Source organism: Rhinopithecus roxellana, chromosome 8 (genome assembly GCF_007565055.1).
Source record: "Rhinopithecus roxellana isolate Shanxi Qingling chromosome 8, ASM756505v1, whole genome shotgun sequence".
Classification (NCBI taxonomy): domain Eukaryota; kingdom Metazoa; phylum Chordata; class Mammalia; order Primates; family Cercopithecidae; genus Rhinopithecus; species Rhinopithecus roxellana.
This window is the reverse complement of record NC_044556.1, coordinates 28037946-28065913: the sequence shown is the minus strand read 5'-3', so window position 1 is coordinate 28065913 and position 27968 is coordinate 28037946. Positions and strand designations below refer to the sequence as shown.

General features: G+C 46.4%; 1 pseudogene; it reads right to left on the bottom strand.

Annotated features, from left to right (window-relative positions):
- LOC104664896 overlaps positions 1–19848 on the bottom strand; it is a 43861-nt pseudogene extending 24013 nt beyond the window's left edge.
- Positions 19849–27968: the final 8120 nt, after the last annotated feature.

The window sequence follows — 27968 nt, the reverse complement described above, 5'->3', positions numbered from 1 at the left end:
GTAGGACAGTCAGTGCTGGTCAGTGGGTGCAGCCCAACCAGTGAGAGCTGAAGCAGGGCAAGGCATCACCTCACCTGGGAAATGCAAGGGGGAAGGGAATTCCTTTTACTAGGCAAGGGAAACTGAGACACACAACACCTGGAAAATTGGGTAACTCACATCCTAATACTGTGCTTTACCAAGGGTCTTAGCAAACGGCACACCAGGAGATTATATCCCACGTCTGGCCCAGAGGTTCCCACGCCCACGGAGCCTCCCTCACTGCTAGCACAACAGTCTGAGATCTAACTGCAAGGCGGCAGCGAGGCTGGGGGAGGGGCGCCCGCCATTGCTGAGGCTTAACTAGGTAAACAAAGCCACCAGGAAACTCAAGCTGGGTGGAGCCCACTGCAGTTCAAGGAGGCCTGTCTGCCTCTGTAGACTCCACCTCTGGGGACAGGGCATAGCTAAACAAAAAGCAGAAACCTCTGCAGGTGTAAATGTCCCTGTCTGACAGCTTTGAAGAGAGCAGTGGTTCTCCCAGCACAGAGGTTGAGATCTGAGAATGGACAGACTGCCTGCTCAAGTGGGTCCCTGACCCCTCAGTAGCGTAACTGGGAGACATCCCCCAGTAGGTGCAGACCGACACCTCACACCTCACACTGCTGGGTACACGTCTGATACGAAGCTTCCAGAACAAGAATCAGACAGCAACACTTGCTATTCAGCAATATTCTATCTTCTACAGCCTCTGCTGCTGATACCCAGGCAAACAGGGTCTGGAGTGAACCTCAAGCAAACTCCAACAGACCTGCAGCTGAGGGTCCTGCCTGTTAGAAGGAAAACTAACAAACAGAAAGGACACCCACACCAAAACCCCATCAATACGTCACCATCATCAAAGACCCAAGGCAGATAAAACCACAAAGATGGGGAAAAAGCAGTGTAGAAAAGCTGGAAACTCAAAAAATCAGAGCACATCTCCCCTTCCAAAGGAATGCAGTTCATTGCCAGCAACAGAACAAAGCTGGACAGAGAATGACTTGGATGAGCTGAGAGAAGAAGGCTTCCATAGATCAAACTTCTCAGAGCTAAAGGAGGAACTACGTACCCAGCGCAAAGAAACTAAAAATCTCGAAAAAAGAATGGAAGAATGGATAACTAGAATAATCAATGCAGAGAAGGCCATAAACGAACTGACAGAGATAAAAACCATGACACGAGAACTACGTGACAAATGCACAAGCTTCAGTAACCGACTCGATCAATTGGAAGAAAGAGCATCAGTGATTGAAGATCAAATGAATGAAATGAAGCGAGAAGAGAAGTTTAGAGAAAAAAGAGTAAAAAGAAATGAACAAAGCCTCCAAGAAATATGGGATTATGTGAAAAGACCAAATCTACATCTGATTGGTGTGCCTGAAAGTGACGGGGAGAATGGAACCAAGCTGGAAAACACTCTGCAGGATATTATCCAGGAGAACTTCCCCAACCTAGCAAGGCAGGCCAACACTCAAATTCAGGAAATACAGAGAATGCCACAAAGATACTCCTCAAGAAGAGCAACTCCAAGACACATAATTGTCAGAGTCACCGAAGTTTAAACAAAGGAAAAAATGTTAAGGGCAGCCAGAGAGAAAGGTTGGGTTACCCACAAAGGGAAGCCCATCAGACTAACAGCAGATCTCTTAGCAGAAACTCTACAAGCCCTGGTTTCTGAGTCGGGTCTTCCCTAGTTGAACCACAGACCCATGCAAAGGCAAGTTACAAAGGAAGGCTGGGGCCACACTCCCTGGGGCAGGTACCCCCTTAATCCTTTCTGTGACTCTAATCTGCAGTACTTCCCTAAGTGTCCTGACAAAGGAGATTCACAGCACACAACCTTTCCCAGGGTCTTGGCATGCCCTGAACATCTAGATCAGACCATGAGATTCTTGCCCAGCTTTTGACTTCCCCACCTGGAAGAGCCGGGGCCCTTTCCACATGGCAGCGGTACTTACAGTGACAGGCAGGTCTAGAGGATTAAGGTGCTTGTCCTGCCGGCAGAAAGCAAAAGCACAAAGGGAAGCAGATGGAATGAGCTTTCAGCTTACATTCAAACAAGGACCAGGAAGGAAGATTAACAGAGCCAAGCCATCCACCAAAGACAGGGACAGACAGAACCACAGATGCTTCTGGTCTTCCCTCTAGAATCTACCAAGAGCTGGGTACATATATGATCCCACTTGGATTTCATCTTACTGAGCCCATGAGATTGTCAGAGAACTAAAATGTCTTACTTTTAACATTACTTGGGATTTGTCAGAGAAATCTAGAATGTTACTGTTGGAAGGGCTGTCAGAGATTATTTAAACTGGCCCTTTCATTTTACAGAAAGAGAAACTGAGACCCAAAGAGGTTACAAGCACGTGCCCAGCCAGCAGCAGGGAGAGTACTTAGTCCAGGCCCCTTGGCTCTTAGGTCAGGGCCTGTTCCATCACCCAGCTGATTCTTACTTTCCTCATCTGTGAAACAGGGATCTTGTTTTTCCTCAGACATCCTTGTGAGCTAAGCAAGGCAGATGTTGTTGCTCCCACATGACAGGTGAGGAAACTAAGGTTCACAGAGGCAGAGCTATTTGCATAATGTCACAGTCAATGAACAGGGGAAGCAAGATGTTTAGAATCTGCATCAGAGAACCTTTAAACATAAGACTTAGTGCGAAGTCCCATTTATATTAGAGCCCTAGGACTCAGGGTACCCACAGGGTCTCCTCTTCCTTATTCTTGGTCCTCTAACCCAGGAGCTGGCAAACTGTGGCCATACTAGGCTTGTTGCCTGTTTTTGTAAATAAGATTTTATTGGAAGACAGCCATACCCATTCATTTACCTACTATCTGAGGCTGCTTTTGGCTACAATGGCAAGGTTGAGTAGCTATCACATAGACCACATGGCCCATAAAGTCAAACATATTTATTCTCTGGCCCTTTAGAGGAAAAGGCTTGAAGGGCTCTGCTCTCATCTAAGACCCAGCTGGTTTCCCCTCATAGTTCTTCCCAGCAGGGTGGCTCCAGACCAGAGGGCTAGGAGGAAGGACTCTTGGGAAAATGGCTGGATTTGTGCTTTCTGAATGCAAAGAGTGTGTGGGGTGAGAATTCTTCTCTCAGAAGAGCCCAGATGAAAAATGTGAAAAGGCAGCCACAGACCTGTCTCTTGTCCTCAGGAGCCTTCAGAAAAAGTGCATTAATCAGTGCAATGGCATAGATCTGAATCTCCTGGCTGGAACTGTGTCAGTGGAGAAAGAAGGCAGAGGGAGATTAGAAGACTGAACAGCAAGATGATGCTTAGAGATGGTTTAAAACAATCACTTACAGATTATAAGCAAATAATGATGTAGAGCTAAGTCTCAAAAGCATTCAAAGTGGACATGCTCTTGACCCAGCAATTTCACTAATAGGAATTTATCCTAAGACAGTAATCAGAGAGCTATGCAAGATTCACTGACAAGGCATTTCACTAAAGTACTACTTAAAAAGGAATGGAAAGGAATCCAAATGATCGCATTAGTCAACTGTTTATACATATCAGAATCTTAAGTAGTTATTAAAAGTCATGTTTTAGGGTAGAGATTCTTAACCTGGGATTCAGGGATGGGCTTAGAGTATCTGTGAACCCTAGGAATGATACAGAAATTATTCCATATAGTTTGCTGACGAAGTGGTATTTTCTCCAAACTAGTAAGAGTACATACTTGTTACCAGATTTTCAAAGGTGTCTAGGTTGCAAAAAAAGACTTAGAACTACCCTTTTAGAAAAATATTTGACATGGAGAAATGTTCAAGATATATTATTGTTAAAAAAAAAATCAAGGTACAGGTCAGGCGCAGTGGCTCACGCCTGTAATCCCAGCACTTTGGGAGGCCAAGGCGGGTGGATCACGAGGTCAGGAGATCAAGACCATCCTGGCTAACATGGTGAAACCCCATCTCTACTAAAAATACAAAAAATTAGCCAGGTGTGGGGGCAGGCACCTGTAGTCCCAGCTACTCAGGAGGTTGAGGCAGGAGAATGGCGTGAACCCAGGAGGCGGAGCTTGCAGTGAGCCGAGATTGTGCCACTGCATTCCAGCCTGGGCAACAGAGCGAGACTTTGTCTCAAAAAAAAAAAAAAAAGAAAAAGAAAAAGAAAAAGAGAGGGAAACCAAGGCCAGTCTAACCCTGCACTCTCGGGAGACTGCAGAACTATGTCAGTGCTGATGGCAGCTGAAGGCTTCAGGACTTCAGGATAGCTGGAAGATCCAAGATGTAAAATAAGTGTCTATGATTAGTTACTTGATTTGGCTGAAAATTTCAATAGTTCATCTTTGGGCTGAGAAGATTTCTGATTCCCTCTTTGGCAGCTTAGGCTCCAAGCACCTGTTTACTGACTACTGCTCACAAGGCACAGCTGCCTGCCACATGCATGTCAACTCTGGGGTATGATGAAAATGCTTGCGGGTATCATACAGTTCTGGTCTCCTTCTTCCTGTGCAAAAGTGTGGCAGGGAGATGGCGAATGGGTAGGTTGTAACCTGTGGTAAACACAAAGGTGTGTGTGTGTGTGTGTGTGTGTGTATGTGTATGTGTATGGGGTGGGAGGTGACTGGAGAGGGAGGGAGCAAACAGACAGACACCTGGGAGATACTGGACCATCTGCTCAGTAACCCTCATTAGACCAAGCATTTCCAGCAATTAACAGGTCTGTTGCGACCTGACCGCTTTCCTCCTGACTTCTCTAGCCTCTATTTTTACTGCTCACTTGGCATAGTACTGTTTTGTACTATTATTTAATTTGTGAGAGCCCAACTAGACTACAAGATTTAGAAGAACAACATGGAATTATATCTCTCTGTAATTCCAGAGATACACCTGCTTCTAGAGGCCTCACCTGCTTAATAAGGGTGATTGAAACCATGTCCCAGGAGACAATGTCATGGTCCATGAGCTCTAGGAAGGCAGTCAGGGTGAATGCCAGCATCTCACTGTAGCTGAGACACACACAAAATAGACAAAGATTCAGATCAGGAAACACAGGTGTGAGGGCAGCCACAAAAAAGACTCTAGTCTTTGGCACACTACTCTGTGCTTGGCACACTAGTCTGTATGTACATAGGTGGTATTCAATACACTACTTATTTGACTTGATGGAAATGAGACTACAATGCCCTGCGGGATGTAGTAAATCACTGAAGTCCTTGGAATGAGGCCTTAGTCATACTCACTGGGACAAGAGCTTGGTTCTACTTTCCACACGAGCCTCATCAGCACGATGACATTCATGTTGATGAACTCAGTAATGAAAGTCACGTTGGCAGAGAGCTTGGCCATATCCTTCATGGCATCCAGCCAGGTCTCCATGTTGGATGACTGGGTCCTCTCCATCAGCTGACATGCAGCTCGGGACTAGGAGACCAGGGACAGATATGTGCCATCTGCTCCTTGGAGCAGGTTACTACTCTGTGGATAGCTCATAGAGGTTCTTCTGTGGACATCCAAACCTGAGGCAGAACTAGTTTTTTAACACTGCTTAGGAATTGCTAAATAAATGTTTGTGGGATCAATCAAGGAGTTATTAGTAAGCCAAAACCAATCTGTAATTATCTGTGTCTTTTCTGTACCATCACGAGATCAGGAAATCGAGACTATTCTGGCTAACATGGTGAAACCCCGTCTCTACTAAAAAAAATACGAAAAACTAGCCGGGCGAGGTGGCGGGCGCCTGTAGTCCCAGCTACTCGGGAGGCTGAGGCAGGAGAATGGCATAAACCCAGAAGGCAGAGATTGCAGTGAGCCGAGATCGGGCCACTGCACTCCAGCCTGGGCGACAGAGCAAGACTCTGTCTCAGAAAAAGAAATCCCTACCAGCAGCTGGGCGCAGTGGCTCATGCCTGTAATCCCAGCAATTTGGGAGTCTGAGGCAGGCGGATCACCTGAGGTCGGGAGTTCGAGACCAGCCTGACCGATATGGCGAAACCCGTCTAAAAATACAAAATTAGCTGGGCGTGGTGGCACATGCCTGTAATCCCAGCTACTAGGGAGGCTGAGGCAGAAGAATCACTTGAACCCGGGAGGCGGAGGTTGCAGTGAGCCAAGATTGCACCATTGCACTCCAGCCTGGGCAACAAGAGCAAAACTCCATCTTAAAAAAAAAAAAAAGGCCAGGCGTGGTGGCTCATGCCTGTAATCCCAGCACTTTGGGAGGCTGAGGTTGGCAGATCATGAGGTCAGGAGATCGAGACCATCCTGCCTAACACGGTGAAACCCCATCTTTACTAAAAATACAAAAAATTAGCCGGGTATGGTGGTGGGAGCCTATAGTCCCAGCTAGTCGGGAGGCTGAGGTGGGAGAATGGTGTGAACCCAGGAGGCGGAGCTTGCAGTGAGCTGAGATCACAGCACTGCACTCCAGCCTGGGCGACAGAGCGAGACTCTGTCTACAAAAGGAAAAAAAATCCCTACCAAGGGAATACTGGAGACATCTGGGAGGCCCACTAACAATGGCAAGTCACAGAGAAACAGATATCGGTTTAACAGAGGAAGGTTTTCTATTAATTAAAGCTGTCTGGCTGAGTGCAGTGGTTCATGCCTGTAATCCAAAGGCTTTGAAAGGCCAAGGCAGGAGGATTGCTTGAGGCCAGTAGTTAGACATCAGCCTGGGCAACAGAGTGACACCCTGTCTCCACAAAAAAAAGTTTTTAATGAGCCAGGTGTGGTGGTGCACACCTGTAGTCCTAGCTACTCAAGAGGCTGAGGTGGGAAGATTGCTTGAGCCCAGCAGTTCAAGGTTGCAGTGAGCTAGGACTGCATCACTGCACTGCAACCTGGGTCATAGAGCAAGACTCTCGCAGCCTGGGTCATAGAGCAAGACTCTCTCTCAAAAATGAAAAATAAAATAAAACTGGCCAGCGCAGTGGTTCACGCCTGTAATCCCAGAACTTTAGGAGGCGGAGGAGGGCAGATCACAAGGTCAGGAGTTCGAGAGCAACCTGACCAACATGGTGAAACCCCATCTCTACTAAAACCACAAAAATTAGCTGGGCGTAGTGGCAGGCGCCTGTATTCCCAGCTACTCAGGAGGCTGAGGCAGGAGAATCGCTTGAACCCAGGAGGTGGAGGTTGCAGTGAGCCGCGATCATGCCACTGCAATCCAGCCTGGGTGAAAGAGCGAAACTCCATCCCAAAAAATAAATAAATAAAATAAAATAAAATATACAAAACTGTTAGCAGAAGAGGTTTCTCTTGAGGTATTAAGCTCCCTGTCACCAGAAGCAATCAATGAGAATGTGGACAACCATCTGTCAAAGACGCTGTAGAAGAGATTCTTGCATTGGGTGAAGAATTTAATCTGATGTCCTCTAAGGTCCCTTTTAATCCTAAAATGTGAAAAGCTTGACAATTTTTTAAAAACTTTCTCTCAAAATCCCTATGATTGTTCCTCAGAGTGATAGTTCTGGGGAAACTTTAAGAATATCAAGGAGCTAGAAACAATTTCCCAATCGTTTTCTGAAAATGCAGGCTGGTGAAGACAAAACCTCCTCCTAGCACATGAACTTTTCCTAGCAGGATGCCTGCCTCCTTTTCAGCAAGCTGCGGCTAAAATCCCTCCTCTAGCATTTACTGGACTTTCCTTCTGCTGAGCTTGTTACTACATCGTGCCTCCCAATTTGTTGCTTCATCATACTCTGTTTTTTGGATGCTAATTTAATGTTCTCCACTAGAAAGGAAGAGCCTTAAGAGCAAAAACACTCCTGTCTTCTTTTTATCAGTGTTAAGCAAGTGACTGAAGCCCAATTCCTGCTGCCACCAAGGAGTCAGAACTGCTGGCCCTCTCCCCTTTGCCTCTCCTCTTTCACTATTATAAAGCTGGCCCTTCACAGCACAATGCTCTTTACGATACAGAAGCCCTCACTATCTCTACAGTGGACAAAATGTGCGCCACAGGAAAAGGTCACAGCATAGAGCAATCTGAAGAGCACTGGTCTGCATCCCACTTAGAAACTTCCAACTCTGCCAATTTTCCTCCTGAGACAGCATTTCTGGGCTGCTGCCTCCCGTGCCATAGAGATGTGCTTCTGGGAAAGGCAACTGCACTGTGCAAGAGGTCTGTGAAATGTGTCGGCACTTCCATAAAAGTGAGTAACTCCCAGGCTGTCGTATTAAATTACCAGAGCTAAGGAGGGAAGAATGAAGTCCTTAAGATGAGAAGAGTTCAGGAGAAGAAGGGGAGGCAGAAGAACATGATGGGAGGAATATAGGCCTAGTGAGACAGACCTGGGTCTGAGAGCAGGCTTGGCTACTTTTATTAGCTGTGTGACAAGTAGCAAGTAATTTAACCTCTCTAAGCTTTGGTTTTCTTGTCTACAGAATGTGGCTATCAAGAGTACCTATCTCATAGGATGTTTATAAAGATTAGATTATTTAATTACACAAAGTATTTAGCAAAATACAAGCATTCAGTAAATACCACTTCATACCTCCCCTCCTCTCAGATGAACCAGTCTCTCTCTGCACCAGGAAAAGAGGTGCCATCATGTCCTTAATATTCTGGCTGCGCTTCTACAAATGTAACCAAAGGTGCAACCATATTGGCTGTCTTCCTCATGGGCCTAGCAGTCAAGGTGATTCCCTCTACCTGGGCTTTGAGTACTTCCTCTCCTGGTCCACTAAGATCCTGTTCTATTGATTACCTGCTTTCCTGCACCTTCAACCTTCCTGTCTTCCATCTTAACACATTCTTAAGGGCACATGCAAAATTGCAACAGAAACAACCATGAAGGGTCAGAAAGGTGAGGAATTCGGCAGATGGGGACAGGAGTTGGGGGGAGACCTTTTGCTACATCTCTGTGAAAATTTTTGATTTGTGAAACACATGAATGCTTTACGGGCTTTTAAAAAGCACATCTTTTTGACTCCACATCCTCTTCAAGTTATCACCTTCTGTGTTTTATTTTAAAACCAAGCTTCTTGATACAGCAGTAGACTCAAAGTCCTTTTTTACCTTTCTTTTACTTGACCCAGTTCAGTCTGACCACCTGGCCTCCCCACCGTAATTTTTCTGTGAAGATCACTAGTGTCCTCTTCACCTCCCAAGTCATCAGACAGCTTTTGTTCTCAGTTTACTAAATTTCTCTGCTCATTAAAAATTGCAGATCATACTGTCCTCAATCCTGACACTCCCCCTGCCCAAAGCTCCTCAGTCACTTCACATTCTCGGTGTTCTTTCTGCCCTTCTGGTTGCTTCCTTTGTGACCTTTAAGGGCTGCTCTTGCAAAAACCAGGGTCATCCTCCATTCTCCCCTTTCCTTCCACATCCAGCATGTCACCATACTCATAAAGCTTACCTCCTAGATACTCTTCATATCCTTTCATGTCCATTACATTCGCCTTCACTGGGCTCGTAACATTCCTCCTTAGCCTCTTCAAAGGTTCCTACTACCACCAACCTTCTTCTTAAGGCCCATCTTCCGCACAGTCACTAAAGTGATCTTTCTAAAACTTAAAAATCTAAACATAACGTATCTTCCTGCTTAAAATCCTTCAATGTCCCTAGTTTCCTTCTGGACAGAGTTCAAACCTATGAGCAGGCCATCAAGGAACCTTGAATATCTGGCTTCTCAATGATTGCTACAAGCCTCCAACTGCCAAGCACTTGTGCTTTTCCCAAACACAGCAAACTTCTGTGCCTTGGCATCTGCTGATTTCTGACTGGAATACTTTTCCTTTTCTTATTTCTCTAGCTAATTCTTGCTCATACTTTAACATCTGAGCTAAGTGACCCCTTCTCTGGCAAGGATTTCTGGGAATCTCCAGGCTGAGTTAGGTGGTCCCCTTTGTGAGTTCCCACAGCTCTCTAAGCAACTTCTTCTCAAGACCCTTGAGACAGGCCTTCAATTACATTTGTTTACTCCCCACTAGGTGGTAAGAACCAAGACACTCTCATCTTCCTGTATTATTTCCTGATACAAAAAGACTGACTTTTTAATCTCCAGAGTCCTTGTTTCTAGAACAGAGCCCGGGCCATGGTAGGTATTCATATTTGTTTGTGACATGAATAAGCTCCGAAGGAAAGAATACCTAGCGGGGAGATAGCCAGTTGTAAGACTGTCCCATTCTTAACATCACTGCGAGTCTGGGTAGTGAAAAGCAAACAAACAAAAAAAGTAACTATGATAAAATGTTAAAGTGGTACAAGCAAGCTGAATCAACAACGTTTTGTCTTTTTTTACAGTAGATGTAACTGAGGCTCTTCAGTTGGGCCCTCTTCTCCTGCTTACTCCTTGGCGAAGAGCTTCTAAGATCCTCTTCTAGCACCCTGGGCCCTCAGGAAGTAAAAGCCACCTTTTTCCAGCCACTAGGGAGGAAGAAGGGCTGGTGCTTCCCAGTCTGCCCAGGGAGCAACTATTTACCCAACACATGGAAGCTACCTGGATGCTAAGTGAAGATAAATAGTGCTGTCTCCTTGGGTCGTTTACTTCCAAGCAAGGCCGATATTGATTCTGCCTCTCCCTGTACTAACCTGCTCAGTGTTGTACAGCTGAGGACCATCCGTGTAATGGAGGGTGTAATACTCTGGGTTTGGCAATGACCACCTATGCAAGAGAAAACCAGTATATCCCACTTGGTCACTCTCTTGTCCAGAAGCTGCTCATAATTTTCAGTAGAGTTGCTCAAGGGATTGGGTGGCCTATTTAGAATACAGTGGAAAAAAAAACAAAGCTTTAGGTTGTCATGTTGAAAAAATCACAGCCTGAGCCTTTTGTAAAGATGAGCACCACAAAAGGAGGTGTGCGGAACTGAGGAGAGGTCTCAGATCCTACCAGGACCTCAAGCAGGGCAATGCTAGACTTAAAGGGAAAAAATAGGAAGTATAAACGTCTTAGGGGTATTGTTGCCAGCTGTCTTTCCTTCCCAAGACAGTGATTCCAAGACCCCCACGCTGGGAACCTGCCTAACTGGAGATCCTTCCCAGAACTCCCCTCACGGTGTGGCCGTGCTCCTTCAGTCAGAGCTGCCACTGTCAAAAACGAGGTCCATTTCAACCTACCCGTCACAAACTTCCTTGATAATGGATGCCAGGGGCCGTTTCTGAAAGAGAGAGAGAGAGCCTTCACTAGCAGCAACATCCTACTCATGCCAAGGTTCTGACAAGAGGGGCTGCCAAGCAGGGTCAAGAATGTACTTCTTTCCTAACAGCTTTTGTTTCCTAAGCATAGGAATGTACCTCTTTCCTAACAGCTTTTGTTAAAGAGGAAGACTCTCCCAAGCCATGGTGACCCACCTTCCCTAGTGTGGGCCAGGCCCAAAGCTTAGTCTTCCTGTTGCTGTTTCTTAATCTTGATGCCAGTGGTCCCCATCCCTCAAGATATCCTCTGCCATGCACTCCCCAGGTGCGTTTCCTCAGTTCAGGAGCGTATCTGGTCAATTTCAAGGAGCTGGGCATTAGCATCTGGACATTCAATGGCCCCTTTGACAATGTCTGATGGTGGTGGCATTGTTCCCAACCAATGGGCTCTAATTCTGTGGGACAAGAACACAGACATGGCTGCCTGGGGAGAAAGAATCTGAAAGGTACAAAAATAGTACATCTTCATTTTTCACTCTTGTTACATGTTTTGAAGAGTCTGAAGACAGACACTGCATGAAGTAACACATGAAACTACTTGGTGTGAATTTCTCTAGATCATACCACAACCTCTCCTTGGGGTTTTATTTGAGATTAAATCAGCAAGAAGAAATGGGACAAGCTATCATCCGCAGATCAGCCAATAGCAACATGTGCCCATGTGGCGCTTCAGCTGAAGAGTCAAGAGGACTCAGTGGTAGAAGAACGTATTTACTGCAAATTCCTGTCTTGAGAACTTGGGAGGAGAGTGTGGGGGAAAGAAAGAGACATCAGACTGTTACTGTCTCTCTCTGGAAAGAAGTAGACATAAGAAACTCTATTTTGTTCCGTACTAAGAAAAATTCTTCTGCCTTGAGATGTTGTTAATCTGTAACCCTAGCTCCAACCCTGTGCCCGCAGAGACTTGTGCTGTGTTGACTCAACATTTAACGGATTTAGGGCTGTGCAGGATGTGCTTTGTGAAAAATGTGTTTGAAGGCAGTATGCTTGGTAGAAGTCATCGCCATTCTCTGATCTCAAGCACCCAGGGACACAATGCGCCGTGGAAGGCCGCAGGGACCTCTGCCCAAGAAAGCCTGGGTATCGTCCAAGGTTTCTCCCCACTGAGACAGCCTAAGATATGGCCTCACGGGAAGGGAAAGACCTGACCGTCCCCCAGTCTGACACCCATAAAGGGTCTGCGCTGAGGAGGATTAGTGAAAGAGGAAGGCCTCTTTGCAGTTGAGATAAGAGGAAGGCATCTGTCTCCTGCTCATCCCTGGGAATGGAAAGTCTCAGTGTAAAACCTGATCATATTCTATTTACTAAGATAGGAGAAAATTGCCTTATGGCTGGAGGTGACATGCTGGCGGCAGTACTGCTCTTGACTACACTGAGATGTTTGTGTAAAGTCAAACATAAATCTGGCCTACGTGCACACTGAGGCACAGCACCTTTCCTTAAACTTATTTATGACACAGAGACCTTTGCTCACATGTTTTCCTGCTAACCCTCTTCCCACCATTACCCTATAGTCCCCTGCCACATCCCCCTCTCCAAGATGGTAAAGATAGTGATCAATAAACACTGAGGGAACTCAGAGACCAGTGGTGGTGTGGGTCTTCCATATGTTGAGGGCCGATCGCCTGGGCCCACTGTTCTTTCTCTATACTTTGTCTCTGTGTCTTCTTTTCTGTCTCTCATCCCACCTAACGAGAAATACCCACAGGTGTGGAAGGGCTGGCCCCCTTCAGGAGAGAAGCATATGCTCCGAAACAGACAAGAATAGCCAGGCTTTTCTTAGTTGAGTGGTTAGCTGGAGGAGCCAGGCTACTTTTGTTCTGCAGTCATCCTAGGAAGATCCCAGCGTCAGTGGGGCCCAGCTACATGCTCTCTTGCTTCCCCCATACTCATCAATGCCACTCCTTTCCCCTCAAAGGACACAATGCAAAGCCTCCTCTGTGTGGGACCACATCAGAAAATAGGGAAGAGAACTGGGACAGGAAATGCTATTTTCGTCCCTATTGCCAAGGGCAAGGGCGGCTGACAATTCAAGTGGAGGGAGGTAAGGATATCCTCACACAAGGGCCCCTATTACAAGGACAAGGCTTTGCAAGTACCTCTGACCACCTCCCCCACTTCTCTCCAAAATAAAGGAAAATAAATTATCTTGAGCATGTCTGGAAGATGGGCCCACGTGACTGGTATCCTAGGCAACTCTGATAGCTTACTGGTATTCCAAGCAGTAACTAAAGCATTCTTTCTCCAAGGTCTGACGAAGGGAAGTCACTTGGCTGATGGATTATTTCAATGTATATTTACACTCCTTGCCTACAGATTCAGGAGAGGGCTCTCTCAACGAAAAAGACCTTTCTGGGCCGGGCGTGTTGGCTCAAGACTGTGATCCCAGCACTTCGGGAGGCTGAGACAGGCGGATCACGAGGTCAGGAGATCGAGACATCCTGGCTAATACAGTGAAACCCCATCTCTACTAAAAAACACAAAAAATTAGCCGGGCGAGGTGGCATGCGCCTGTAGTCCCAGCTACTCGGGAGGCTGAGGCAGGAGAATGGCGTAAACCCGGGAGGCGGAGCTTGCAGTGAGCTGAGATCCGGTCACTGCACTCCAGCCTGGGCCAGAGCGAGACTCCGTCTCAAAAAAAAAAAAAAAGGGAAAAAGACCTTTCTGCATCCTCCAGGTTTAGCCATTCACCCACAATTACGCCTCGCTAATGGGGACCACCTGCCTCTCCTGGCATACAAAGCATAGCTGTTGTGAGGCTATTATGCATGTATGCTATCAGTTTTTCAGCCCAAACACAGATGCCAGTTCTCAAAGCCTGGTAAGTATAAACCTCTTTGATGAAAAGGAGTAAAAGTCCTGTCCCCCACAAGCCCACCGGCCTCAGAAAGAGGGATACTTTCATGACCATTTCCTAGTCAGGATGGGATGCTTCAGAAGTCTACTGTCATAAAAAGCCAGCATTTCCAGAACATGACAATGTAAAGGAACTAGTTTTCCAAGTGCTTTCACTTATTTTATTGTGTCCTCCCAGCAGCCATGAATTAGGCAGAAGAGGATTATCACCTCCATCGGAATATGGCACAGCTAAAGCTCAGTGTTTTGTTAAATGCCCAAGGTCACCCAGCTAGTAAGTCATAATAGGGGGACAGAACTTGGACTGGCTTCGGCCAGTGCTTTCGCCTTTTCTTCTGAGCCAGCCTCAACTTCTGTCCACTGCAATTAAACGCAGCCTAAAAGGATTGAAGTGGGTTGGCCGTATGGCCCCCAAAGCTTCCATAACTTCTGTGACTCATGGCAGAATTTTTCACATGTAATTTTTACGTGCCTAGACACACGACAAACCTCAGAAAAGAAACTGGCCCTATCAACATAATTTCTGGGGAGAATGCTCTGCTCCAGTTACAGCAAAGCAGGGAGTTCTCGTTGCTGGGGTGGCGCCATCAATCTCTGGATGCCTAGAGATGCATCCTTAGCCTTATCAGCAAAGCTGCTGCAATTAGTAGACCAGGACTGCACGGTTGTGAGGTCAATTTTAAAAACTGAGATACATTACATACAATAAAATGCAGAGAGCTTAAGGAAACATGTTTGTATATACATAATAGAAATATACACATGCATCTCCCTGTAACCACCACTCAGAACAAGACACTGAACATTTTCATCACCCTAGAAAATTACTTCATACTTCCTCTTCCCATCAATCCTTCCAGTCCTTTAAAGGGGAATTTCTGACTTCTTATCATCATCCATGAGTTTTGCCTGTTTTTGTACTCCATATAAATAGAACTATACAATATGACATTTTAGATAATTTTACGAGTTTTGCCTGTTTTTGTACTCCATATAAGTGGAAGTATACAATATGACTTTTTAGATCATTTGTTTTTCAGTTTGGCTTCTTATTTTTAAAATAAGCAGGCACAGAAGGTACAACAGAAACAGCACTGGGCTGGGATAATTGTCCCTGCTGAAAAAAGTCACTGGATTTAGAGCCAAAGGCCTCAGGACCCAATCCTAGGTCTTTCACGATGTATACATGTCCCTTTTACCAAATCTCAGTTTTCTTCTATTGAAAGATGTGAGTGTAGAACTAAAGCATATCTCAGGTGACTTCAAAGTCTAAAAGTCCATGATTTTTAAGTGGAATTTAAAAAATCCAAGTGAGGATGCCCATTTTAAAGTCCTCACCAAAAGAAGTTATTACACCCTTCCTTAATTTTGATGGTGCTGCTAAGAAACAACCCACATTATTTTTAACTCCTTTCTGAAAACCATCTTTGGAGATAAATAAGCTAAAGCTCATTATGTTATACCTATTATTTTCTCTTGACCCCGTATGACATATCCTAGGTTGATGCTCTTTATTGAAGTTAGCACTGAATGATTCTTGGCTGTTCAAAAATTCATATACATTTTAAAGCATGGAGATTTGCAACTACTGAACTATTTGAAAGATATTAATAAGCCCCCATTCTCAGTGACTCTGTCCTTCCCACAAAGCCCAGGCAGCCTATCTGAACTGAATGACACTCTCCACAACCCTGCCATAGCTGATGGGACCAAAGTGAATACTAACTTTAGCTGAACTATTCCAATTCTTTCTCTTGAATTTAAAAGACACAGACTGGCTGGGCGCGGTGGCTCACACCTGTAATTCCAGCACTTTGGGAGGCCAAGGCAGGTGGATCGCCTGAGGTCAGGAGTTCAAGACCAACCTGGCCAACAAGGCAAAACCCTGTCTCTACTAAAAATACAAAAATTAGCTGGGTGTGGTGGCAGGCACCTGTAATCCCAGCTACTCAGGAGGCTGAGGCAGGGAGGATCACTTGAACCCGGGAGGCAGAGGTTGCAGTAAGCCTAGATTGCAGCATTATACTCCAGCCTGGGTGACAGAGTGAGACTCAAACATACATACATACATACATATAAAAGATACAGACTAAGGGAACTGGGTGATAATGGGCCCTGGAGAAGTAAGATCATAGTAAGCTTCAGAGCAAGTACCATGGCAAGCCAAAGATTCACATAAGCCAAAGATACAGAGAACAAAAAACCAAGAGCCTTTCAGAGGAAGCGATTCTGCAAGAGGAATCCAGAAATATATAAATGAGCTGAGGCCAGAAATCAGAAAGAGATGGGAAAAGCCATTACCTGATAACTTTCCAGATTACGTGGCTACACTTCCTATGCTTGGGGAACCTGAAAGTCCACTGTATCCTGCCAACAAAACTCCTATAAATTAAGCTAGTCTGTGTTTCTACTCATTGCAACTAGTAAGCCTAAGACCAAAACTGCCCCAAGCTCTGCAGGAACTCTAAAATGGAGGTCTGAGCAGACAGCAGCATCACTGGCATAAGATGATGGTACCAGGTAAGCACTTAATTAACGATGGCTGAATGAATGTCAGCAAAATCCACAAGTTTGCTCTGGTTTGCTCTTATCCACTAGATAAGTCTGATTTGTTTGAAACAGATCGGTTATACGGTACCTTCGCAGTAATTGTGTATCTAATAGTAACATACAGGTAGCCTCTTTATTTTTATTTTTTTAAGATGGAACCTTGCTCTTGTCGCCCAGGCTAAAGTGCACTGGCGCAATCTCAGCTCACTGCAACCTCCAACTCCTGGGTTCAAGCGATTGTCCTGCCTCAGTCTCCCAAGTAGCTGGGATTACAGGCATTCGCCACCATGCCCAGCTAATTTTTGTATTTTTAGTAGAGATGAGGTTTCACCATGTTGGCCAAGCTGGTCTTGAACTCCTGACCTCAGGTAATCCACCTGCCTCGGCCTCCCGAAGTGCTAGGATTACAGATGTGAGCCACTATGCCCAGCCCAGGTAGCCTCTTTTATAGTTGACTGCTCACTTCTATAGCCATTATTTTAGTTGATGCTCATAAGAAGTCTAAAAAACATTCTTACCTTACAGGTAAGGCAACTGAAGTTCAGATGGATTGACAAACTTGTTCTCCGTGTACCTCTTTCTACATCTCCCTCCCAAAAGAAGAAGGGAAGAAAAAAAAGGAAGGGAGGGAAAAGAAAAGAGTAAGTCAACCCAACACTTCAGAACTGGGTCTCCAGCCTAGGTCTTAGGACTCCAAAGCTAGTTCTCATCCCTCTACATAATACTTCCTTAGATGATGACATTAGCTAACAATTACATAATGCTAAGGCACTATTTTAAGGGCTTTACATATATTAATTCATTTAATCCACAAAGCAACACTGTGGTATGTTATTATCTCCACTTCAGAGATAAGAAAATGGAGGCAGAGAATAGTTAAGTAGCAGACTCAGTGTCACACAGCTAGCAAGTGGCACAGCCAGAATTTGATCCCAGGTTGTCTGGTGTTGCTGGAAAGCCATTAGAAAGCAGGTGGCTCTGCTCCTGACCCGCAGCAGGTGCTTTGTGGAGATTTCTGGTTTGTGTATCTGAAACCAAAGCACACTGAGGCTAAGAAACCTTCATAACAAGAACTCACCATGTAACAGAAGACAGCACTCCACTGTCTACAGGTGGGTCACACTCCCTTGTGTGCTATTTGGTCCTTTACAATCTAGCCAGACTCTTCCCTGGACTACCTGCTATTTCTATAAGGCCATGTTCGTTCAATTCTTCTGTACCTTTGCATATTCTCTTCCTCCTACTGACTGTTAGAAGAGCTCCTATTCAAGCATGAAAACCTAGTTCAGATGTTACCTCCTCCCTGTACTAGTCTTAGCTTTCTCTACCTTTCCTAGGCAAAACTAAATAGGATAGGGGCCTCCGTGTTCTCACAGCATCCTGTTCATACTTCCATTAACGAGTATGATCTTGTCATACTCTATTACAGTTACACATTTCCACATTTCCACTAGCTCCTCCTTCAGAACAGTTATCATTCTGCAGTCTCATAACCTAGCACAGCACTTGGTGTCCAGTGAAGTCTCAGTAAGCACCTGTGTCTGCTTAAACCCTGTGGTTCTGACTTCTTCCACTCCTGGGAGCCAGGCTGGCTCCAAATGGACAGGGATGGGCATGAATCGCACAGGTTGTCTGGTATTCCCTCTGTGTCCCAATACCCTTTAACTACAAAGTATTTCCATTGTTTAACAGTTTGTTTTGGCTGGGTACAGTGGCTCACACCTGTAATCCCAATGCTTTGGGAGGTCAAGGCAGGAGGATCACTTCAGGCCAGGAGTTCGAGACCTGTCTCTACAAAAAAATAAAACATTAGCTGGGCATGGCGGCATGTGCCTGTAGTCCCTAGCTACTTAGGAGGCTGCGGCAGGAGAGTTGCTTGAGCCCAGGAGTTCGAGGCTGCAACGAACAATGATCATGTCACTGAACTCTAGCCTGGGTGACAGAGTGAGGTCCTGTCTCTATTAAAAAATAAAAATAAAATAAAAAACTGTTGTTTTCATATCAAACATTAGAATAAATCTTACTGAAAAATCAGGGTTAGCACATCTAACTCTAGTTAAAAGAAAGAGGAAAACATCCCTCTGCTTTTCTCCCCATGGAAAAGAAATATCAGGAGATAGGAAACTAGAAGTAATTCTATTCTCCAGATAAATTCCCAGGATAAAACATCTCCTTGTAGGGGACCCTCCCAGCATATGTTTGCTTACTCCCTTCATTTTCATTCTAGAAAGGAAGTGGAAATTAGGTACAAGGAATTCAATAACACTGCAAAATTCTCAGGGTTGTAAAAAGCCTCTTGGTTCGCCTCTCAGCAGTACTGTAGCTCAACAGCAAACCCCCACAATAAGGGAGCTGTGGTTCCACATCCAGGCCCAGAGGGCCCCTTTCCAGATTAAACAACTCTCCAGCCTTCTCCCTTCCACCCCTCTTTAAGCATTACAGACCTAAGGATGATGTGGAAAACTCAAAATGCTACAAAACAGGAGAGAGGCATGCACTGACCTGAAGACAATTTTACCCTAAGTCATAAGAATGAAAGGCCAGTTTCTCAAATACAGACCTCTGAAAAGTAGAGAAAAATAGGAACATTAGTGTCTCCAATGGAGCAGTCTCTAAGTGGCTTCTAGGTGTGCTTATAAAATCAGCACTCTTACAGAAGGCCCCATGGAGCTTTATAAATCACCCATGCAGTGACTGCTGCTTCAGCGAGCTGGATTCTGACGGCAGGGCTGGAAAACCCTGGAAAATCTTAAGGAAGGAAGTGAAAGATGATCTCCTCCTATTAGTAAGGAATTTGGGATGAAGAATGCCAGGTTTCCAGCTCCCCCCGCCCTTCTCCCTATTCCTTTAAGGATAAGAATGGATGTGTGCTTTTTGTTCAGTCATTTCGCTTTTGATTTGGTGAAGGAGGCATGGGTAAGTTTGGTTTATGTTTCCTGCAACAGAATGCAACCTCATCAGGAAGGCAAGTTGGGGTCACACCCTCTTTCTAATCGAGAACACAATCTCTATAGAGGCTTCCCCTTCTGAAATCTTCTCATCTGAGAAGTGACTCAACTTTCCTTAGTTCAGTCCACTGAATGAGGATGAGACTCTGAGGTACAGAAAAGCGAGGATCTGACTGGCAGAGATGAAGCTTCTTTTGTTTCCTGCTGGAAACCCTGGGAAGGACCACCATACAACAGCAGCTGAGGCTTCCCCTTTTTGTTGAAGTGTTAGACACAGGACTCATTCAAACATGGTTAAAAGCCACAAACTTACATACAGGCAAAAGTGTGGTGAGAAAGGGTGTGGGGGCAGGGGAACTGTTTGGGTTTCTTCATCTTGATTCCTGCTGTAAGAACTGCCTGGGTCTTTTCTTATCCTACATCGACACCTTCTGTAGTGTTCCTATACTTAAAGAGTAGTGCTTAAGAGGGCTCCTTAGCAGAGCATTGAACTCCAGTTCCACCGTGGCTCTGCGGTGGAGCTGGCTCTCAGACTCGCTTTTGCAGATGCCACATTCTTGCCAGACCACCTGTTCCCTGAAAAACCATGCTCTTCTGAGTCTGTATGTTTGCTTGTGCTATTATTTCCTTCTCCTTGTCCAGCTGGCAAACTTCTATTCAACCTTCAAGGCCCAGCTAAGATAATCACTCTTCTATGTGGCTTTCCTAATCCTCTCACCTCAGGTAAAAATTAATTACATCCTCCTCTGTGATCCCAGTCTTTTATACACACCTTCATGATCCTACTGATTTACAATTCTCTGTGTGCAGTCTCTTCCCTGGCTATTGTAGGTGTGATCTGCACACCAGCAGCAGCAGTATTCCTGGGAGCCCAGACCCACCCAATCAGAATCTGCCTTCAAACAAGATCCTGCGGTGGTTCAAGTGCATGTTCAAGTCTGGGACGTAGGCTCTAGATCAGATAAAGTCCGAGAAACAGTGGTTCTCAACTCTGGCTGTGCACCATCAATGCATACCCCAAATCATTTATAAACTCCCAGATGATTTTAATGGTGGCGAGGGCTGACCCACAGCTCCAGGAGCGTTGACAACCTGAGGGCAAGGACTCATGAAGCCTGAGTCTATTCCCCCATCTACTCTTTCCCCAGTTTGCAGCACACTGCCTGGCACACAGCTGTGTCCATAGAATTCCACAGCAAAATTCCCTCCAGGATGCCTCCAGACCTAAATGCCTTTAAAAGAGAGTAAAGACACTACTGACTGAGGATTATTAATTGCCCAGAGCTTTCCAAATCCCTGACTACAATGACTGAGGAGATGAATTTACAAAAAGTCAGTGTTTACAAACCACTTGCCTTGTTTTTGGAAATGGGAGGAAAACAGAAACTGACATGGAAGATACAAATGAACTTCAGAATTAAACTTTAAACCGGTGGCTGCACAAGGAGATGGCGCTTGGGTAGGGAGGGAGTGTGGTGTGCTGGGAGGACTCCTGGGTTACGACTAAAATCTCGGGCTGTGAACTCCTTCAGTACCGACCATAACAGCACAAAACTGCTCTCAGCATAAAATCAGGCCAAGCCCTTTCTTTAAATAAATAAGGGAACTTAAGTCCAGAGAAGCTGGCAAGGCCATGCCACCAGTTACGGACAAAAGAAGGCCTAGGCCCCCACTTCTGTTTAGTCCTTCTCCTGCAGCACAGCTTTGCCACAAGCACAAGCCTTTCTGGACCTCAGGTCCTGATCTACATGGGGGGCTGGACTGGATGTTTTTGAGCTCTCTACCCACTTTAGCCTTCTCGTGAGGCAGTGTAGCTTAACAGTTAGGAGCTGTGTTCTGGAGTGGGAAAGGCCTGAACTTGGATCCTAGCAGTAACAATTTCCTTACCTGTAAAATGGGCATTAGTGGCTGGGCACGGTGGCTCAAGCCTGTAATCCCAGCACTTTGGGAGGCCGAGACGAGTGGATCACAAGGTCAGGAGATCAAGACCATCCTGGCTAACACGGTGAAACCCCGTCTCTACTAAAAAATACAAAAAAAAAAAAAACTAGCTGAGCGAGGTGGCAGGCGCCTGTAGTCCCAGCTACTCCAGAGGCTGAGGCAGGAGAATGGCGTAAACCTGGGAGGCGGAGCTTGCAGTGAGCTGAGATCCGGCCACTGCACTCCAGCCTGGGCAACAGAGCGAGACTCCGTCTCAAAAAAAAAAAAAAAAAAAGGGCATTAGCATCAACCCTACCCTGTAAAGCTGTTGTGAACATTAGTTGGGATAATAAAGCACTAGGCATAATAGCAGAATTCTAACTGTGTGAACTTGAAGAAATTGCAAAAGCCCTGAAATCACGTTTCCCCAACACAGAAAACCCAACCTGCTAGGCAGGTATATTGTATATTGTTGACACAATGAGAGAGCATATGTGAAGGCAGTCTGGGAGGAAAGTCAATATAAATGGCAAAGTATTTGTTGGTGTTCCACTATTATCATTATTACTATTTCCTAGTGGAAGAACTTTGGAAGATGTTATGATCAGTTCCAAAGCAGCAGCCAGTACAATGCTTGGCACATAGTAGGTGCTCAACAAATCTTTTCTAGTGACTCACATTAAACCAGCATAGCATGCCTAATAGGGTTATAAATTCAAATGTCTTAGGCAACCAAGCAGGTAAGTAAACAAACCAAGCAGCCTGCACGTAGGGTCTGTAACACTGCAAAGCACCACCTTGCCTAGAGTAGTTTAAATCCAACATTTTAAAAAACACGTCATGCAGCTTGGCTGAGACACCCACTTTGTAGCCTCTGGCCCACACTGATTCTGGCTCTTCATTACACCACATGATGCCCTGCATACCATCTAGTCATTTTATGTGATCCAGTGTTGTCTTTGCAAATATATCTGAAGCATCCTGAAGATGAAGTCTATGGCATACACCGCCCCATCACCAAAAATGGCCTAGAACAGTGCTGGTCACATGGTAGATACTCAGTGAGCAACTGCTGAACTGGGGCTGTAGGCCAGGCGCGGTGGCTCACGCCTGTAATCCCAGCACTTTGGGAGGCCGAGAAGGGCAGGTCACTTGAGGTCAGGAGTTCAATACCAGCCTGGCCAACATGGTAAAACCCCGTCTCTACTAAAAATACAAAAATTAAACGGGCACGGTGGCATGCGCCTCTAATCCCAGCTACTCCGGAAGCTGAGGCACAAGAACTGCTTGGACCCAGTAGGTGGAGGTTGCAGTGAGCCGAGATGGCACCACTGCCCTCCAGCCTGGGCGACAAGAGTTAAACTCCGTCTCAAAAAAAAAAAAAAAAAAAAATGAAGAGAGAAAAGCCAGGTTGCAAACACAAGCCTAGTATTCCCAGCACCTCTGAGATGCTACATGGTATGTACATTTTTCTACTGAGGTCCTAGGACCAGACTTAGTCCAGGCTGGGACGAGGTATGGTGACTGGGTCAAAGAAGGACTTGCCTTGCAGGGTTTTCTTCAACCGCATCAAATATGCTTGTTGCTGAGCCACCTGGGCACATGGTACTGCTACATCTGGACACATCATCTCAGCACAGAACAAGCTAGAATATGCTGTATATTGAAGTTTTCTAAGAAGTTTGGTCCCGACTTCCTGTACCTTCAAACTTCTTTTGCACCTCCTAGAGTCAGCATGAAGTATATAGAGAGATCAGACTGAAGATTAACAGATAGAAGTCCTAATCCCACCTCCTCCAGTTACAAACTCTAGAATCATCCCTGGCAGGAAACCTCTTTTAGAAGTTTCACTATTTATATCAGTAAAGTGCAGAGAACAATAGTTATCTCAAAAGACTCTAGAGGGTATATAAAGTATTTGACACTATACAATACAGCCCAACACTGCAATCCCTGGCCATATGTGGCTACTAGGCACCTGAAAAGTGGCACAGGCTACCCTCAGTGTAAAATACAAACCAGGTTTCAAAAACTTAGTACAAAAAACGAGAATGTAAAATATTCCATTAATAATGTTTTTATATTGATCATGTTATAATAACATAATTTTGGAATAAATTGTATTACTAAAATTAATGTCAACTGTTTCTTTCATTTTTTAATATGGCTACCAGAAAATTTAAAATCATATTTATAACTCACATTACATTTTTTTTTTTTTTTGAGACAGGGTCTCAGTCTGTCTTCCAGGCTGGAGTGCAGTGGCGCCATCTCACCTCACTGTAAGCTACGCAGCCTCCCGGGTTCACGCCATTCTCCTGCCTCAGCCTCCCTAGAAGCTGGAACTACAGGCACCCGCCACCATGCCCGGCTAATTTTTTTGTATTTTTAGTAGAGACAGGGTGTCCACCTTGTTAGCCAGGATGGAGTCGATCTCCTAACCTCGTGATCTGCCCGCCTCGGCCTCCCAAAAAGCATTCCAAATGTCAGTTTCCTTACCCTACAGGTAGGACATCAGTGACCACGATTCACATCCCCTTCCTCTTGCCAAACTGAAACCCTGCATTTATTTATTTGGTAAATATTTATAGTGCCTGGCCCTGTGTGAGATGCTAGAGACACAACACGAAGCAAAACCAGACACTATCTGCTTCGTAGACCTTACAATCTGGTGGGATGGACAGAGAAATATCAATACTTTCGTAAATAAATGTAAAACTGCAGTTGTCCAAGTGTCGTGAAGGACAAGTACCCAGGGTGATAAAAGTAGGGTATTGGTCCAAGAGTCAGGGACAAGCATGGCTCCCCTGCAGAAGTGATGCTTAAGTGGAGCTTTGAAGGATGAAGAAGGGTTTACAAGACTAAGCCAGGGGAGGAAGAGCAGACTAGGGAGGAGGAATACTAAATAAAAGGCCCCAAGGAAGGCAGGCGCTTGGGATGTAAAAGTAACAGAAAGAGGCCAGTGTGTGGAGAGCACTGAGAAAGCGGGATGAGTAGACAGACTTGGGAGAGGTCGGCGGGACCAGATCTGCAGGGCCTGGGTTAGGTTCTGGGTCTGATCCTACAAAGGGGTGAGAAGCAGACCAGTTTCATGAGCTAAGTATCTAGATCTGCTCTGCATTTTGAAAAGGTTTCTCGGCCGGGCGTGGTGGCTCATGCCTGTACTCCAAGCACTTTGGGAGGCCCAGACGGGCAGATCACCTGAGGTCAGGAGTTCAAGACCAGCCTAACGGTGAAACCCCGTCTCTACTAAAAATACAAAAATTAGCTGGGCGTGGTGGCGGGCGCCTGTAATCCCAGCTACTTGGGAGGCTGAGGCAGGAGAATCGCTGGAACCTGGGAGGCGGAGGTTGCAGTGAGACGAAATCGCGCCACTGCACTCCAGCCTGGGCGGCAGAGAGAGACGCTCTCTCAAAAAGGTTTCCAAAAAAAGAAAAGAAAAAGAAAGGATTTCTGTCCGCACGGTACAAGGCCGGCAGGAGAGCGACCCCCGTGCCTGCTGGCAGACCGCTTAGGGCACTGCAACTGTCTAGGCAGGAAGCAAGAGGGGACTGAAGGATGAGCGTAGGGGATGGAAAGTACACGCACCGGGGGAGCGCGGGAGGGGGTGCTACTGAGCATACAGGATTCACGGGGCGGACTGGTGGACTCGGGCAGTGGGGTCCAGGTGGAGCGTGACCCCGGGCTTTGGACTGGTGCGGGCCCGCCACGAACGCTCTCCGGCTCCTTCCCGGCCCTCTCCGTGCCCTCCCCGCCCCCGATCTTCCCATCCAACGGCTCCCTCCTTCTCCCTCCGACCGCTGCCCGGCCCAGCCGCCCCGCCTGACTGCCTGGCCCGCCCTCTGCCGCCACGCGATGCCCCTTCCGGGTCCAGAACCCGGTCTCTCCTCCCGTCCCGAGGCCCCGGCTGGGCTGCCACCCTACGGGGGCCTGACGAACCGGCGCGGTCCAGCCCAGGCCCACCCTCTCAGCTCCTCAGTTTCCGGGGCAGACGCAGGTTGCAGGGCTCGGCCCGGCTTCTCTTCCCTGCGTCTCTCGGGCTGGGTCCTTCTCCACCGTCTGCTGCCCCCAGCCCCCGGCGCGCCCCTCACTCATCAGGGTGCCGACCTAGGCCCAGCTACCGCTCCCGGGTCTCTCCTCAGCGGCTATTCCTGCCTCCACCCGCCCTGCCTTCTTGGGACCCCGCCCCGCACAGGCCAGGCCGGGCTCCTATTGCTCCGTCTCGCCGTCACGCTGAGCTCACTTTCTTCAATTGGGTAGCTTGTCTGTCACTCAAGAAGGGGTGGGCGCAGCTGCCGGTAGAGGCGAAAAACTCCGGCCCTTCCGCCCAGCTAGTAGAGGCGTCTTGAAGAAACGGGAGCCTTCTCTCGGCCGGTACGGGGTCTGGAGGAACGTGATTTCCTAGCAAACGCAAGAGGCAGCTTTCTTTTTCCCCCAAACTTTTTTTTTTTCTTTTTGGTATGCAGTCTTAGAGTGAAGGAAAAGGCTTTGGTTCCCTGCATCAAATCATAGGTTGTGAGCTGTAAGCGGTCCTCTGGTCGCCTCCGCCCTGTGCCCTGCGGGCACTTACCGCACACTCAACAGTGGGGATAGCTGTGGTTTGGGGAACTGAGTGGGAGTGACAGTCGTGTCAGAGGCTGTGAGCAGCCGGGCTGCTCACCACCGGGTTGGGCTGACCGTGGGCGCTGAGCAGAAGCAGAAGGGTGCAGCTCAGCTGTGCTTTTGGAAGGGATCCGTGGGAGGTGGCATTCGTCACTGCACCTGCGGTTCGGAACAAGGCCGGGCACCGCGTCAAGGACTCACTCCTGCTGTCTCTCTTCATGCTCACAGCAGCCCTGTGGTGGAGGGAGCACCCTGATCCCTTTGCTGCAGACGAGGAAACTGAGGCTCAGAGAGGGTCCGAGATCTTACAGCTGGTGCGGGGCAGAGCAAGACGCCAACCTATGCCTGTTGGATTCCAAAGTTTATACTTTAATCGTTCGTCTAGCAGATTCTTACAACCATCCTGGGAGGTGTGTATTCAGTTGTCCCTTTGCAGATAAACTGATACTCAGTAAAGAGACTATGTGGTGACTACCGCTTATAGGGCACTGCAAAGTCTGCAAAGCAGTTTTACGTATGTTGTTTCATTTGATCCTCAAAACATCTTGGAATTAAAGATGATTTTTGTTAGTCCTGTTTTGCAGGTGAATAAAGTGAGGCTTGGGGAGGCTGAGGCTTAACCATAGCTAACATTGCTAAAGCTCTGGCAGGGGTTACTCTTTCTCCTTGCCGGCTGGCCCCATCCTTGACCTTGTGATGATAATGATGATGTGCTAGGGGACAGAGCCACAGCACAGAAGGTTTCGAATGCTACCTGCTGACTTGGGACAACTCATTTCATACTCTTACGGGAAAGAGAAATTATTTTCTCTGTTCCTTTTATTACTAACTTTGATAGCAGGGAGGGCTGTTAGAGCCAAACCTGCACTCACACAACACTGAGGATGAAAGCCTTAAATTTTGTACCCTGGGTGCCTCATTTTGCTTCACTCTAGTCCTGACCCTGCTTAATACACATTTATCCAAGGAATGAATCACTCACTTTAACTTGACAAGACTGTGTAATTTTTTTTGCTGATATTGCCAGTGCAGGTTCTTTGATTGCAAGTCTAAGGAATCAATTCTGGCTAACTTTACCTGAAAAGGATTTTATTGGCAGGCTAGTGTCTAACTCACAGAGGTAACAGGAAGCTGGAGAATCAGGCTTAGAAAAGGACAGAAAGCAGAGATGCTTTGAGAGTTTAGGCAGGCAAGTGAATCAATTGCATGTTTTTCTTCCCTTTCTTGACCAGAGCTTGCTTTGATGAGTCAACGTCCCTGAAGAAAGGGTTCGATTGGCTAAGCTCAGGTAACAGGTCCACACTTTAGATAAGGAGGGCAGGCACCTTGATGGACAGCTCCACCAAGACTGCACAGAAGTGCAGAGTTCCAGATCCCTCTTCCTCAACCTCAACTGCTCCCAGTGGGCAACTAGGTTTAGGTGCCCTGTTTTCAGGCTGGGATCAAATAGGAGGAGTTCCTGCAGTGGAATGTCATGATTACACAAATGCAATTGTGTCTGGCATGTGGGGGAGCATAGTAGAGATCCTGAGCTTTGTAACCTTATAGACATTTGTGCTATTTACCAGCTGTTTGTCCTTGGGTAAGTTACTAGATCTCTCTGAGCCTGTCTCCTCGTGTGTACAATGGAGAGAATAACGGTACCAGCCTTAATGGATTGTTGTGAGAAGTGAGATCACTGCAAAGGTACAACACGTAGCAAAATGTCTGCATGTAAGTGCTCAATAAGTTGTAAGTTCTAAAACTGTAACCTTCTAGTAGGCCTTCCATAACTACTTATTGTGTGAGTGAATTATCTACCCCTCTCATTTCTCTAATCCATTTGACTTTTGTTTGTTTCTTGTTTTTGAGACAGAGTCTCCCTCTGTCACTCAGGCTGGAATGCAGTGGCATGATCTTGGTTCACTGCAACCTTCGCCTCCCAGATTCAAGAGACTCTCCTGCCTCAGCCTCCCAAGTAGCTGGGACTACAG